At 38.4% G+C, this 16702-nt stretch overlaps 1 protein-coding gene and 1 pseudogene across 11 annotated transcripts in view; one reads left to right on the forward strand and one right to left on the reverse strand.

Annotated features, from left to right (window-relative positions):
• Ralgapa1 (Ral GTPase activating protein catalytic subunit alpha 1) overlaps positions 1–16702 on the reverse strand; it is a 356627-nt gene that overhangs the window by 328931 nt on the left and 10994 nt on the right. The window lies entirely within an intron of this gene.
• LOC116905063 lies at positions 895–1518 on the forward strand (annotated as a pseudogene).

Here is a 16702-nt window from a genome sequence, read left to right on the forward strand (position 1 = left end):
GAGGACCCAAGTTACTAGCACCCACATGATGGCTTACAAACATCTGTAACTCCAGCTCCAGGAGAGCCAGTACCCTCTTCTAATGCTAGCCTCCACAAGCATTAGGCATACACAGCATACACAGACAGATGAGCAGGCAATCATCCATATATGTAAAATATGTAAATCTAAAAAAAATCAGGGGCTAGACAGAGGGCTCAGTGGTTAAGAGCACTGACTGCTCTTCCAGAGGTCCTGAGTTCAAATCCCAGAAACCACGTGGTGGCTCACAACCATCTGAAATGGGATCTGATGCCCTCTTTTGGTGTGTCTGAAAATAGCTACAATGTACTTATATATAATAAATAAATCTTTAAAAAATTAGTATGAAACTCTTTGGAATAATTCAAGAGAAGAGACACAGAAAAAGAAGTACAGTTAGAGAGGCTACAAAAACATTCCATCAACTTTGAGCCAAAAAAAAAATCAAGTTTTGCCCTTTCCAGATGCCCCACTAACTTTCCTGCTCCTCGTTTAAAGGTTTACTACCTTTGCACACTGAGCATTAATCATGCCTCAGTGGCCAGTGCCTAACTTTGTGCAACAAACCTTTACCATTTTCATCTAGCAATGTTTTCACCACCCCCACAGACACACCCACACACCCACCAAAAAAAGGGGGGAGGATCAAAATATTATCTATATTCACAAACACTTCTGTTTGGAAGTGTCTGTGAGCTAGTTATTTTCCTAAAGAAACTAAATATACATTTCACCAGAAATCCAGGTTAAGGTTTCTGAATTTTAAAAATGATTGGGGAGCCATTGCAGTACATTGAGCTCCATAGAAACAGTGCCGGGGCAAGCGAGAGCCCGACAGGCACTGGGCGACTCTGTGCCTCGATGAGAAAAATCAACTAAACATGGGCAAAGGAGATCCTAAGAAGCCGAGAGGCAAAATGTCCTCATATGCATTCTTTGTGCAAACCTGCCGGGAGGAGCACAAGAAGCAGCACCCGGATGCTTCCATCAACTTCTCAGAGTTCTCCAAGAAGTGCTCAGAGAGGTAGAGACCATGTCTGCTAAAGAAAAGGGGAAATCTGAAGATATGCCAAAGGCTGACAAGGCTCGTCATGAAAGAGAAATGAAAACCTACATCCCCTCCAAAGGGGAGACCAAAAAGAAGTTCAAGGACCCCAATGCCCCCAAGAGGCCTCCTTCGGCCTCTTCTTGTTCTGTTCTGAGTACCGCCCAAAAGTCAAAGGCGAGTATCCTGGCTTATCTATTGCTGATGTTGCAAAGAAACTAGGAGAGATGTGGAACAACACTGCCATGATGACAAGCAGCCCCCTGAGAAGAAGGCCGCCAAGCTGAAGGAGAAGTATGAGAAGGATATCACTGCCTACAGAGCTAAAGGAAAACCTGATGTAGCGAAAAAGGGGGTGGTCAAGGCTGAAAAGAGCAAGAAAAAAGAAGGAAGAGGAAGACGACGAGGAGGAGGAAGAGGAAGATGAAGAGGAAGATGATAATGATGAATAAGTTGGTTCTAGCACAGTTTTTATTCTTGTCTATAAAGCATTTAACCCCCCTGTACACAACTCACTCCTTTAAAAGAAAAAAATTGAAATGTAAAGCTGTGTAAGATTTGTTTTTAAACTGCACAGTGTCTTTTTTTTATAGTTAACACACTACCGAATGTGTCTTTAGCTAGCCCTGTCCTGGTGGTATTTTCAATAGCCACTAGCCTTGCCTGGTATAGTCTGGGGGTTGTAAATTGACATGGAAATTAAAGCAGGTTCTTGTTGGTGCACAGCACAAATTAGTTATATATGGGGACAGTAGTTTGGTTTTTGTTTCTTTTTTTGTTGTTGTTGTTTTTGTTTTTCTTTTGGTTTTCTTTCTTTTTTTTTTTTTCCATCTTCAGTTGTTTCTGATGCAGTTTATATGAAGGTAATTGTTGTTCTGTTAACTGAATACCACTCTGTAATTGCAAAAAGATGGCGGCTGTTTTGTTGACATTCAAATGCTTCTAAGTAAATACAATTTTTTTTTTATTAAAAAAATGTTTTGGGCTTTGTAAACCTTTGGGAATATTAAAGTATTCTAGACTTTAGTTTCCATCAGTTAAATTTCTCAGATGTTTCTTTGGGGTATTAAGAAAAATGGGTAACTTTTTAAGAACCTGATTATAATACATTTACTCTCTTTGGTACATTTTTTGAAATATTTAAATACTATAGCATGTTTGTAAACAAAAATTTTGTCAGACAAAAGTCAGCTTTCCTTTTAAAGACCAGACATTAAATGTGTCCCTGAAAATTTACTACACTAACTTGGTTGAGAAACCAAAAATTCAACAAATTTTGTAATGCGTCTACTAAGCAGTAACTGTCATTGAAAATGATTCCACAATTAGTGGTGTATTTTATTAACCTGTAGGATGTACCATACATAATCTGTTTCTAACAGTAAAGTTTACCAAACTGCAAACCATTCCCTTACAGCCACCAGCAGTAATGAGGATGGACCCAACAACACATGACTTATTCACGAGCTTATTCACAAAGCACTTTCACAGCAACACTGAGGTAGATGTCAGATAAAGGGTTAGAGATGGCTCAATGGTTAAGAGCACATGCTTCTTTTTCAAAGGACCAGAGTCCTGGGGTGGCTAATCTTGGTTGTTAACTATATCTGGAATCAACTAAAACTCAAGCGCTGGGCCCAAATATGAGGGATTTTCTTGACTGCATCATTTAGAGTTGGGAAGACACACCCTAACTCTAGGCCACACCTTCAGGTGGCTGTCCATATAAAAGGACATGGAAGAGGGAAGCTTTTGATTTTCGCCTGCTTGCCCTCATTCATCTGTCCTGCCGCTGAGGCATTCCTTTACTAGTATTAGAACCTACATCTTCAGGATTCCAACACAGACTAGCAGCTCTCTAAGAATCCTCTGGGAGTCTAGCCCCGACTGGGACTGCTGAGACATCCAGCTTGGTAAACTGAACAATTACCCAATCTTTGGGCCTTTATGTTGGTAGACATTCACTGCTGGACTACGCAGACCACAGCCTATAAGTCACTCTAATAAATTCCATTCATTCCATCAGGTCTGTTCCTCTGGGGAACCCTAATACAGTTGTGAACACTCATGTAAGGTAGCTAATAACCACCTGTAACTCATGCACTAGGATCCAACACTCTTTTCGCCTCTGAAGGTACCCACAAATGTGTACACACGTGTACATACATGCTAGTAATAAAAAGAAAATTTTAAATGCTTAATAAAAATTACACGAGTTACATAATAAGTTCAAAAATGAAAGTGGAGAAGAAAAGAGGAAAAGAAGGCAGGTTGGATGAGTAGAGACACAGACAAAGAGTGATCATAAAAGTAACAAGATGTATAACTTCTAACATTAGTGGCGGGCAGACACAGAAAAAGATTTGAACTTAACAGCAATGAGTAAAGCACCAGATGAATAGATAGCATGGTAAATAACCGAACATGAAAAGAATACATAAAGGGAAAAGTTACTTTGCTACCTCTCCAGTTAAGACAGTTAATTAGACAAAACCAGCTTCTTCAAGTTGCCCTTCAACCTCCAAAGTGCACCATGGAATGGATAGACATGGACATACACATGCACCCGTTTTTTTGTTTTTTTGGTTTTTTTTATTAAGAAAATAAAGCCAAGCATAACGGCACATGCCTTTGGTCCCAGCATTTGGTGTGAGTTCAAGGCTAGTCAAGTTTTCATGCCAAGTTCTAGGCCAGCCAGGGCTATACAGTGAGACTTTACCACAAATACCCAGCTGCGCACATGCAAGTCAGTTTGGTAGAGTGCTTGTCTAGCACAACAAAACTGGAGGATAAGGAGCTTTACTACACACAGAGTTTAAGGCCTGTGTGCCATGCATTAGTCCTATCTAAAAAAAAATCAATCTACAAAGTATTTCATAAAACATATACACAATCTAAAACTATTAAATTGATTACATATATATGAGATTTTATATATATATACACACATATATATCCTCTGTGTGTGTATATATATATGTGTGTGTGCATGTATATATATATATGTATATGTGTGTTATATATGTGTGTGTGTATATCTATATCTATATCTATATCTATATCTATCCATCCTAACCCAAACATTCATGCTGACTCATCGATTAAGGGCAACAACAAGAATTACAATTGAAGAAAGCTGATGAGAAGTAAGGTAGAGAAGAACAATCATTAGATACTGCCTTATGGGCTTATTTAGTGACTTACTGCAAGCACAGCTTGCACTGCGGATTTACTAAGCACGACTTCACTTGCTACCCAGAACAGAATGACCTGGAGAAATAGCAAAACAATGGGCCGTTGCCTGTAACAACTTACTGAGTGCCAGGTACATTTCTGGTAAAGTCTTGCTTGCCTGCCCACCCCATGCTGTGTTTTAGAATATAAAGTGAGAATACAAAATAGACCCAGCCAGCAGCTTTCCAGGAGCTGTCCTGGCTTCTGGTGACATCTCTCTTCCACTCTCATTGATGCTGGGTTCTCAGTTCAGAAAAAATTCTCACAACAAATATATTTGATAAAAGTCTGTTGTTGTTGCTGTTGTTGTTACCAGGGAGCTTTCAGTTTTTATTTTATTTCAAAATAAAAAACCCAAAACGAAAGAATTCTAAGGAGGAAAAACTTTACACTAGTGTGGTGGGTTTCAGCTCTTGTGTCTAAAAGCTAAGGTTCCAGCCCAATTTGAAACCCAACAGGGGACAGACTGGCAAATGTGCAGCAGACTGGGACAACAGAAACAGTTCTTCTACACTTCAACTCAAAACCCAACCATTAGACAATAGTCATGCAAAAGATATTCTAAAATTCTAAGTAAGGACGGAAGTTAGATAAAGTACCAAAAAAGACATTAAAGGCACATACTGCTCTTGCAGAGGACCAGGTTTGATTCCTAGCACCCACATGGCAGCTCACAACCATCTGTAACAGTCAGGAGATCCAACACCCACTTCTGGCCTCCACAGGCCCCAAGCATACATACACAAAAAGACAGTCATATGCATAAAATAAAAATAAATATTTAAAATTAATAATGTTGGACTGAAAAATGGCAGACCATACTCAGGCATGGATGGCCACCATCTCCAGGAAGTTATCTCAGCAAAATTGATAAACAGCCATCAAAAAGCAACAGAAACTATAAACAGCCCGGGGAAGGGCGGGACGGCATACCCAGAGCAGCAATAGCAGGGAAGCTTGGAAACCCCTTTTCCCCTAGACAGGGTGGCTCTGGCAAACCAACACGGCAGAAACAAGGTGCCATTTCGAAGAGTGCTGCTGCTGCCGCTGCTGCAGGTCAGCAGCCAGAACCCTCTAAATCACACTCTGGAAACACTCAGACCAAGTAGCCCTGAATTAACTATATGCTGCAGCCTGACAAAGAGAACACTGTGAGACTGAGGAAAAGAAATCTCAAATCGCATCTGAATGGCATCCAGTGCGCTGAAAACCTGTGTGAACCACAGTTACACTGGAATGTTCACAGACTTCGAGCCGTCAGCAGGACACTAACAAGAGTCAGCGCTACAGGGTCCGGGCAAGCACTCGCAACTGGAACCCTGAGGGAACTCAGAGGTATGAGCGCATCTTTGCATCTACCTATGCAGCACTGTTCTTAGCTACAGACAGGATTAGTAATCCAAAACCTAAAGTAAAGACTCGGCGGGGGTGATAGGACTGTCCATTGCAGAGGCCCTCCCAGCAGCAAAGAATTTCATGAGTCCGGACAAGAGTCAACAATCAGGCCAGTCAGTTTTCCATATTCTCTATCTCAGCTCTCTCTGCTTCTAGATTTATCCCCTCCACTTAGCTCTCAATGATGATGATAAAGATTATGGTGATAAATAAGAAAACTCTAAAACATTAAAAAAATAAATGAAGACCAAAAGATGTTAAGAATTCATATTGTGAAGACAGTAAAAGTTTCTAGATATATCTAGAATCAATACAACACCTACCCAAATCCACATTACTCTTTTACTGAAATTGACAAGATGATTCATAATTTGTAGGAAGTCACAGAGATTCTAAAATACTTATAACAAATCTTAAGAACAAAGCAGAGGAACAGTAATTAAAACTGGTCTGAGTGAAGACATACAGAATAATGAACTAGAAACAAACCCTTACACTGGTCAATTACTTTTGAAAAGGGTAGGAAAATAACTCAATAATAACAATGGTACTCAGACAACTGGATATACATGTGTAACAAAATCAAGTATGACTCCTACCGCAAACCATATGTAAAATAAAAACTCAAAAGGGGCAGAAGTAAAAGTAATTTTCAAAGAAAACAATCTTGGGCTAGAAATCATTTCTTAGATAAAAAGCACAAGTAATGAATGAAAATAGGAGAAAGAAGGTAGCACAGAGGCCCAGCCTTCGCCTTGCATGGCCTGGGTCTAACTGCCAACACTACAGAGAGAAAAAGAAAAAGGAAACTGACTTAGGTATCTATTTCTTGTTTGTTTACTTGCTTCAAAGGACACTGTCAAGAAACAAAGAAGCTTCCTACAGAATGGAAAGAAAAAAAAAACACACTTGCAAATTTCATTTTTAAAAAAATTTAACAATGTTAAAAAACACAGATAAAAATGAGTAGGATATTTGAATAAGACATTTCTTCAAAAACATATACAAATAGCCAAAAAGTATATGAACATGAAAAAAATGCTTGTCACCATTAGTCACCAGGGGAAAACACCAAAACCAAAGGAAAGGGTTGGGAGTATGGCTCTATAGTACAGCACTTGTATAGCATGCATGAGGTCCTGGCTTCACTCTCCAGCACAAAGAGGAAGAGGCACCACCATGAAGCTATAATCAGACTGGACAAGAAACAAGAGTTGGCAAAAATATGGGAAATTTAAATTGTGCATTGCTACTATGACTATAAAAGATGTAGCTGTTTTAGAAAATGATTTGGAAAGATTTTTTAAAATGTTAAGAGAATTACCACATGACCTGAAAAGTTCATTACTAGGATACAAATATTCATCATCACTCATAATTGCCAAATATGGCAAACAATTTAAATATCCATAAATTGATGAACAGAGAGACAAAACATAGTTTATTCATACAAGTATCGCACACTCATGAAAAAGAAAGAAGTCCTGTTTAGAACACTGTGCTAAGTAAAAGAAGCCAGACACAGAGGACAGCACATGTTCTATTGTTTGTATGATCCATCCAGAACCACAGAGATGGAAAATAATTAACAGCTGCCAAGAGAACCCAGTGTGGGAAGGACTGCTAATAGGTGCATGTTTCTTCTGCTTCTCTCTTTTTTTAGTGGTCTCTTCTAGCTCTAATATTCGATTCTTTAGCATCCCAACCTGTGAAACCTGTGACATCCTACCTGGCTAAACTTCCTAACCAACTGAAAACAACTACTATAAAAAGAGGTAAATCTAATGAACTGAAAATGTAAAAATCTCCCTAAAATTAGAACTTTCAAGCTATAGTATCACCATATGACTGATGTTTGCTGCAAACAAATACATGACTTTCACTTTTTTGAAGAGAAACTAACTCAGTGTACTAATTTTATATTATAAAATAATGCTGTTTTCAGAATAATCAAAATAAAGTAATATTAGTATTTTATAACCAGTTGTACACATCCACAATAGCTATCTCAGTTCATAAAATCATTCCTCTAGCAGTGAACATATTCTTTTAGATACTGAAGAGATTAGGTATATGCCTTTTAGAAGTTTTAAAGTCCAAAACAGGCAACAATATATAGCCAACATATTTAATAAATGCTGTTTTCACACAATGCAAATACTTCAAATCAAAGTGTTTATATATGTGAAATCATGTGTATATGTTTGTACATTTAAATATAAATAAGACTAGCATAAGTGAAAAGCACATGCTCTATATCCTAGTTGATGAGACTCCAATAATTGCACAAGTGATGTTATGGCATTGTCAAAGTGAGATGATCCTCTCAACATATTCAAGTTGTCCACTTGCCTTGTTGCAGATCTGTTAAATGCATGTGCACCAGTTTACAGACTATATTTGGTGTTCCAGCAGCATTCACTAAAGAAGAAATGGTTCGGTTTCATTGGTAGGCTAAGTAGAGAATTTCTGACATAAATTCACCAATAACAATGGCATCAAACAAACAGCATCATCTCCGCTTGAATCCTCATGAAACCTTTTATCAAATGTCCACCAAGTATCTCTACACATCATCACCCACTACACCAATTCTTCTATTCACTCTGCAATTAAACTGAATATCTGAAGCTGAAGCCTGATGTTTTGTTTTAAAATCTTCAAGGAGAACTGGCCAGCTACTTTGCTGCATTCATCTCTGTGCTCTGCTACCCAAAATGCTGTCTTACCGTATGCATACTGAATTCTAATGCCCCTGTCCCTAGGAAGGAAGTATTTTAGATAACCTTCTTCTCTCTTCTGTACACAGCATGCTTCACGTCTGGCATATGACTCATTACCATGCCACCACCTCTTCTAGAGCCTAGAACATGACTGCTTAGATCCATTGGCTTTAAATTTTCAAAGAAACAGATATAAACATAGATGGCTATGTTTCTTAAAACATGTTTGATGAGAAACTGCACACGTATTATTTTTTTAAAAGCTTGCAGTAACAACCTAGTTGCTTCTGGAAAGCCCTAAGAAGAACACTTGACAGAAAGATGAGCAAGAACCTTGAGCCTGTTACTTTAAAAGAATTCAAACAAAAACAACAAATTCCAATCAAACAAACACACCACGTTAGCCGGGCTATTCTATCTTAGGTTTGGGGGGAGGGAAGATAACAGTTATATGTTTTCCTTATATTATCTGAAATAAAACACCAACAGTCAACTTTATTTCCTTTACTTTTCTAGCAGAAACTCATCATTTTCTAAGTTGCTAATTTTTACGAGACATGTAGGGCTCATTTATTCTTAACAAATTCTATTACTTGACTGAGTAGGATACAATTATCAAGTCTTATGTTTGCTTGGCCAGAATCCAGGTCTTGAAAGTGCTAGGTAAGTGTTCTACCTTGAGGTACAAGTGATTTAATTTAATCTTATTTAGGAGTCCAATTAAGCTCTGAAAAATGCTTCAAATCCTCCTATAAGCTTTGTGGTTCAAATATATTTTTGTGCAGTCTCTAACTGTGTTTGAGGTGTTGTTATAATAATTTCATGGACCAAAGAGTTAAAGAAGATTAAAAATATTAGGTAATAAACAACGAAAATCAGAGTTCAGTGTTGAGTTTTTCTATTTAGTCTTCACGTCTCCTCAGCAGATAACTATTATCTACCAATGAAGCTACTGCAAGGATTAAGTAATATTTAAAATGCATGATCTAGAGCCTGTCAGATAGTAAGTAATCAAAAATAAATTATTACCAATATATGACAGCTGCTTTTCTATAAAAATATTCAGTCTAAAATTTTACCAAGAATATAGATGGAACTACCAGACAAATTCTCTACATGAAAAGCTTATTTATTTAGCAATTATTAATGATTGGACATGTAATTCAGGGCAAAGCATATGTTAACATGCATGAAGTCTCAGCATGCTTCTCATCAAAAAATTTCCAACAAATCTTTAGAAATATAATATTCCAATGTAGGAACAGAGCTAAATTCTAAAATCAATCTGCAAATTTTACCATCTACTGAACTTGCTCAAACATTTCAAGGTGTTTTGTTTGTTTCTGTGGTATTGAGTTCTAAACTCAAGGCTTGGTACACGAGGTCAGGCCTCATGATATCCTGGCACTCTACATCTCAAGCCCAAAATTTTAAAAATACTTTCTTCTTCAACTTCATCTAAACACTCATTTCATCTACAACACTTTCTGTAGGAAGTGAACAGCCATCCTTCTGAGGGTAGAATCTGATACTGTAGAGCAGGCGTTCTCTTTTACTACAGTAGTAGTCTTACCTCTACCTCCCAAATGTCCTAATGCTACCATTCTTCTAAAGTGTAACTGTTTCCAGCTATGTTTTTAAAGGTGTGCAAAAATCTCTCCTGGAAAAAAAACAACTTTTAATTCTCAAACTTAAAAAAAAAAAAAAACTTTAGTAAATGGAAAACTCCTAAGAACAGACAGGACATACTACTAATATATTTCCTCTAAATTAGGTGTGTATATTTAGTGTCATTTAAAAAAAACAAACAAACCAAGCTAAGTAACATCAAGCAGAGTGGCACACACTTGTAAGGCCAGCAGGAGGTGAAGCAAGAGAACTTCCCGTTTAAAATCAGCCAGAACTGTATAGTAAGATACATTGTTTCAAAAAGCAAAACATTCAATCAAGCTTTTCATGGAAGTTTGCCAGTCAATTCTCAAATACATACAGTAGAGATGGAAAGGCCAAAACTTCCAAGAAACTTCTCCTAGCTTTTTGTGACTATCTTCAAGAAATATCATCAAAGGTTATTCTCTCAAACACTGAATGCCCAGAGTCTGAAATCAATGAACACTAGTAGTACCACTGTCTTCCTGCAGAAGCTGTCTCTTCCATCTTCTAAAGCATTTGCCATGTATCCATCGGCCACTTAGCTGCAATCTCCAAGACCAGTACTTTGGAATTTCCATTTGCTCTGTCATTGTATCAAGCCTTCTCTTTGGGTCAGTTAACTTCACTATACAGTTGGGATAAAAGTGAGGGACTGATGCACTTTAAGGCTTTTGGGCTCCTAAGATGAGTTGTAAGAGCTAGATACTATAAATGAGGAAATAAACATCTTTCAACAGCAGAAATTATCTATTACCCATACCGTAATGCCATAAACATTTTCCAGTTAGTGTCCTGGGTGTGTGTTTGCCTGCTCAGTTTTTCAGTTAGTGTCCTGGGTATGTGCACCCATGTTTACCTGTCCTTCTGTTATACAGCACAGACCCTAAATTCAGAACCAAAATCTTTTATGTGAATATTTAAAACAACTCAACTTTTTTTCTGATCAGAATATTGACCTCCATGATTTTCTACCACTGCTAATTGAATATTCACAAATCAGTTTTGCTCTCCTCATATTAATGTATCTACTCAAGAACTAGACAATATTTACTGAGCGCCTATTATAGTGCAAGTCACCACATTGAATTTAGGGATATAAAAAGATACTTCTGTGCTCACGAAAAACTTGAGGCATTCCTTAGGCATGCAAAGAACACTGGCACCAAAGAACCAAATGACTAGAAGTGAATAAGCACAGTACATGGAAGTGTCATGTCAGCTCCTATACTGACTAACCCAGAAAGGTTTGATAGCAACTGTGTGTACATTTCCCCTGAAAGTTGCAAAAGTTGAAGCTTTCAGGTGGTAAGAGAGATAGGAAGTCAGACTGGTACAGCATGTATTAGCAAGGGTCAGCATAGTAACTTCTGGTTGGATTCTACAGTGTGACAAGCCATAGAGTTTTAACTAGGAGTAAAGGAGGAAGGCAATGTGGTAGAAAAGATCTTAGGACACTTGAAGGAGTTTAAGGAACATATGGTGAGTCTTTTGGGTATAGATAATGCTTTTGAGATTAGGAAACGGGTCAGAGTTAAAACCTGGAATTTGACTTTTTTTTTTTTCTTTCCTTTCTTTTCTTTTCAGAGTTGAGGACTGAACTCAGGGCCTTGTGATTGCTAGGCAAGCACTCTACCACTAAGCTGGGATTACTGACAGTATATATTGGCATTTGAAGCTAAGGGCAATTTATTCAAGGAGACATATTATATATGTAGGAGAAAAGAGACTTGCAAACAGAACACTGAAAAACACTAACACTGAGGGGAGGATTTGGCTACAGAAGCAAAGTCTGCAAAAGTGTAATCAATGAAATGGAATGGACTGGTCCTGGTTGTGTCTCCCTAGTACACAGGAGGCAGATGTATGGGATCCTGTGAGTTTGAGGCCACCCTGGTGAGTGAGTTCCAGGGCAAATAAAGGCAACAGAGAAACACTGTCTCAAACACACATGCACACTCGCACATGCACATGCACACACATAAGCAACCAACCAGAAAGTGGAGAATCAGAGCACTGAGAAGTCTGAAGGACAATGTAAACAAGGAGCATGTATCCAAACCATGGGGTATTTTCAGATGAATGTGTAAGGGTATCAGAAGTATAAAAGGAGTTATACATGGAAAGTGTCATCCACTAAAACAGGATACAAAGAAATCTGTTGTCAGGAGAGAACTGGGACTCAGACTAGTCAAATGAGTTTCAATGGAATGAAGTGCCACTATATTCCTTTGATTTTTAAGATGCAACTACGGCACTCAGTTAGAATGTTAAGATCAGATAATCTGATTGTTTAAGCACAAGTTAAAAAGCTTGAGAATCTTCCTGACAATGGGAATCCATGAAAGATCTGAAAACAGTTGTGACATGCTCAGTAATGTGCTATAGAAAGTACCCTGTGAAAATTCAGAAAGGGAGTAAACTCAAACAAATTATTAAGCAACAATGAATAAACAGTTTAACAAAAAATGATAGTAAGAACAGACAAGAATGAACAGGACAGGGCTGGGGAGATGGCTTAGTTGGTAAAGTGCTTGTCAGACAGTATGAGGATCTGAGTGTGGATCTCCAAAACCCATGGAGAGGTTGTATAGGCAACTAACTATAAGCCCAAAGCTGAAAAGTCAGACGGAAGGATACCTAGGGATTTCTTTTCAGTCAGCCAGTCCAGCTGATTGGTGAGCTCTAAGCCAAAGGAGAGCCCCTGACTCAAAAATAAATAAATAAATAAAATAAAAGAGGAGCATTTGAGATATCTCTCATTGGCTTCTGACATCCATACGCACATATGTGCACCCTTGCCCTCATGCCCACAAACAAAAAGAGCGGTATTTAGCTGAAGAGACAATGTAAAGATGCCCCACGTAGACTGAGCATGGTAGAACATTCCTTTAATCCCAGAAGCAGAGGCAAAAGGATCTCTGTGCGTCTCAAACCACCATGGTCTACACAGTGAGTTCCAAGACAGCCAGGACCACATAGAGAGACCTTGTTTCAAGGGGGGGAAAGTCCCATACATTTCAACCAAGGTTTCAATATAAATTTATCTTTTTCTACTTATCATTAAAGATAGGATTCATGTCAATTGGAAGAAGGTAGTACCACTCATACACACAATACTAAGCTATTTTAGTATTTTCTCCAAGATCTACTTCTATACTATGAATACTTCAACAAAGGGTACTGTATAATAAATATATGAGTGCATCCAGATGACATACAGAAATTTCAAATTAAATAAGAAAAAAGTTTCAAAGCCAAGCATGATGCAATGCTGGGAGGACAAGGCAGGAACATTTAAACTTAAGTCAAGTGAGTGAAAGAAACAGAGAAATGGAAAGAAAAAAACTTTTTAACCAAAAACAAAGAATTCTTTCTGTTTTAAAGACACCAAAAACCTGTAACATGACCTTTCTCTGTTCACCTGAGCTACCAGGAAATTTAAGAACCAAATTCAGTGACTTTAGCTGTAATCAGCTCATCTCTGACCTGATAATGTTTCCTTTCTTCATAGGTGAAGTTGTTGTTCTTTCTCTATTTACTCTATACTGTACTCATTGCTTACTTGGCTACAATGCAATCCTTAATAAATGACATACTAGTGCAAAGACGGTTTTCTGTATTTAAAACAGCCTGTTCTACTAAGTACATTAATCAGGAGTTATGGTTGAATCTCTTATGTTTCAAAAGCTTTGCATCCAGGTAATGATGCTATCTGTGGGCAGTTCTTGCAACTCAGAAGGTAGGGCAGAACTGAAGAAAGTAAGTCACTGCAGACGGATACAAGTACCTCACAAGTACATTACCCCCAAGCTGCTTCCTGTCTGTGGTGATGTAAACAGTTGCCCTCTGCCACAGGCTACCATTTGCATCTAAGATGCTCAATAAACATCAGGAAATATGAATATAATCTAATGGCTCACAACTAATGATGAAGGGGGGAAATTTTAAAGCAGCCATAGGAAAAGAAATGGTATATTGTATTCAGGAGATGGTTAAGATGAAAAAGACGTACCAGAAACATTGCAAGGAGACAATGAGATAAAATATTTAAAGAACAGAGGGAGAAAGGGAGAAGCCCATAGACCTAGAATTCTAAACATAGCAAAACTGTCTTCCAAAAAGTATTAAAAATAAAATAGGTTTTCACTAGCAGACAATCGCCATAGAGGAAATGTTAGTTTTTTAAGCACAAATAAAATTACACAGAATAGACACAGTTTCTATGTAAAATAGTATTAAGATTGGCACTAAATGGAGAAATTTATAAGACCTTTTTGTCATTTACAAATCTTACAAAGGCTAGGGTGTAGCTCAGTGGCAGAACATATTCCAAGCATTTGTGAAGCCCTGGACTCTATACTCAGCCCTGAAAAACTTTAAAAATCCTATGAAGATAACTATTTGCTTAGATAAAATAATAGTTTTATATTTACAGCATATAGGTAAAAGATGGGAACAAAAGCATAAGTGCTCAAAGTGGTGCAACAGAAGCATAGTCTTGCAAGGGTCTTAAATGCAAACTGGTGTAATATCACTTAGAGGTGTGGACCCTGACAGGTTTACAGATACATGCTATGAACTAATCAAAAGGGGGAGGAGGGAAAGGGGAAGATAGAACTAAACAGATAGGCCAAAAAGAAAATAAAGCAAGATAGCAGACTAACTTAATCACATCAATCATCACATTAAATGCAATAATCCCAAATATCTCCATTAAAAGGCAGATTAATAGGGTCATACTTTTAAAAGCCTTCTCACTAAGTATGACTATGTAGTCCTGTCATCTTAGCATTCCGGAGGCTGAGGCAGGAAGAATATTTCAAGTTTAAGGCCAGCACACAGTGAATGCCCGGTCAGCTTGGGTTATATAACAATACCCTGTCTCTAAAGCAAGCAAGCAAGCAGTCAGTAAAAGTGGGGCGGGTGCAGGTAGCTCAGTCAGTAGAGTGCTTGCCTACCTAGAATGCATAAAGCTTTGGTTTGATCGCCAGCACCACACAAAGCAGACATAGAACCACATGCCTATAATCCCAGAAGCCAGGAGATAGAAGCAAGAAGATCAGAAACTCAAGATCATTCTCAACTACACAGTAAGTCTGAGGCCAGGATGCAGGAGACAGTGTCCTGCCATGTCTTTGTACAGCATGGGTCCTGAAACTCTGAATAGGGGAGTGACGAGTGAATAAAGAAATGGCAGACACACAGAGAAAAGCTGGGAAATAGGTCTGGGCTCCCTAAGGAGAAGACACAGCATCCTGAAAGCTCAGTTATGTTTATTGTGTACAGCTGAACAAAGAGGCAGGGTTTATGGTGTACAGCTGACAAGGAGACAGGCTTAGCTAGCCTCACTAGAACAGTCTCTGTAGAGAAGCAGTCATCAAGCCATCCACACACAGGGGAGAAAGCTATGATGAAGATTTTTTTTGTACACACTATCAACATCCACACACAGACTACAGAAAGGTTTTGCCATCCCTCTAAGTGTCTTCCCTAGGAAGAGTTTGCAACCCTCACGGGTCTAAAGCATTGGGGTCCTTGATAAGGCTATGGCTATGTCAACAGCACACATTCACTCAGAACCTCACCTGGTCCCTATATTGGCTCAAAATAAATAAATAAATAGGGGAAGGGGTGAACCAAGAATAGGATGAGAAAATTTTTACCATGCAACACTAATCAGATGAAAGCAAAAGAAGCTATATTAATGACACAGTAGGAGCCAGGACATGGCACAGAACATAAAAGTGCTTGCTACTCATACCTCATAACCAGAGTTCCATCTCCAGAGCCCATGTAAAGGCACAAGGAGAGAACCAACTCCATAATCCAACCTCCACACAAACATTGTACACACACACACACACACACACACACACACACACACACACACACACACCATTCCCAAACAATTTTTCAAAATAGTATTACAGATTCTAAGGGGGGAACCCACTACTAGTATACAGGGCCCAGAACTTAGCAGAACTGACTCCATGATGGAAATTCCATTAAGGTGATAAAACTCAGCATGTAGACAGCATCACCTGCCAAACTAAGATAAAAACAAAGGCCTAATCCATCAAAGTCTATTGTTCCGGGAAAGTCTCTAACCTTGCTTTTTTTGGTTTCTGTAGTTCTGCTTCTGGCTAACTTCTAATTAACTGAATGTCAACCCAGAACATGGGTTTTGTTTTGTTTCCTTTCTTTTTTTGTGCTTAAAAACATGAGAAGGTTCATGCTATGCCGGAATCCTTAACATCCAATATGGTCACTGGCCAATACAAAGTGTTTATTGTTTAAACTTGTGTCCAAGCAGTCTTCTCTAGTGAATATGCCACAATGCTAGTAATAAAGAGGCTGCTCCATAATGAAAAAGGGACACTTTACTAAGAAGAGGAGGAGGTGGGGCAAGGGGGAGAAAAAGATAGCAAGCCAGGTGTGGTGGCACATACGTTCAATATCATCTACTTCTGAGGTTGAAGCAGTAAAAATACTTGTTCCCAGAAGTTCAAGGTCAATCAGGCCAATATAGCAACTCTCTCTCAAGGGAATAGAAAAAGACACAACAAAGTGATTCACAAACACAACTGCCATACAGGATCTTACCCACAAAGCCAAGACACACCTCATAACC

Source organism: Rattus rattus, chromosome 7 (genome assembly GCF_011064425.1).
Source record: "Rattus rattus isolate New Zealand chromosome 7, Rrattus_CSIRO_v1, whole genome shotgun sequence".
Classification (NCBI taxonomy): Eukaryota; Metazoa; Chordata; class Mammalia; order Rodentia; family Muridae; genus Rattus; species Rattus rattus.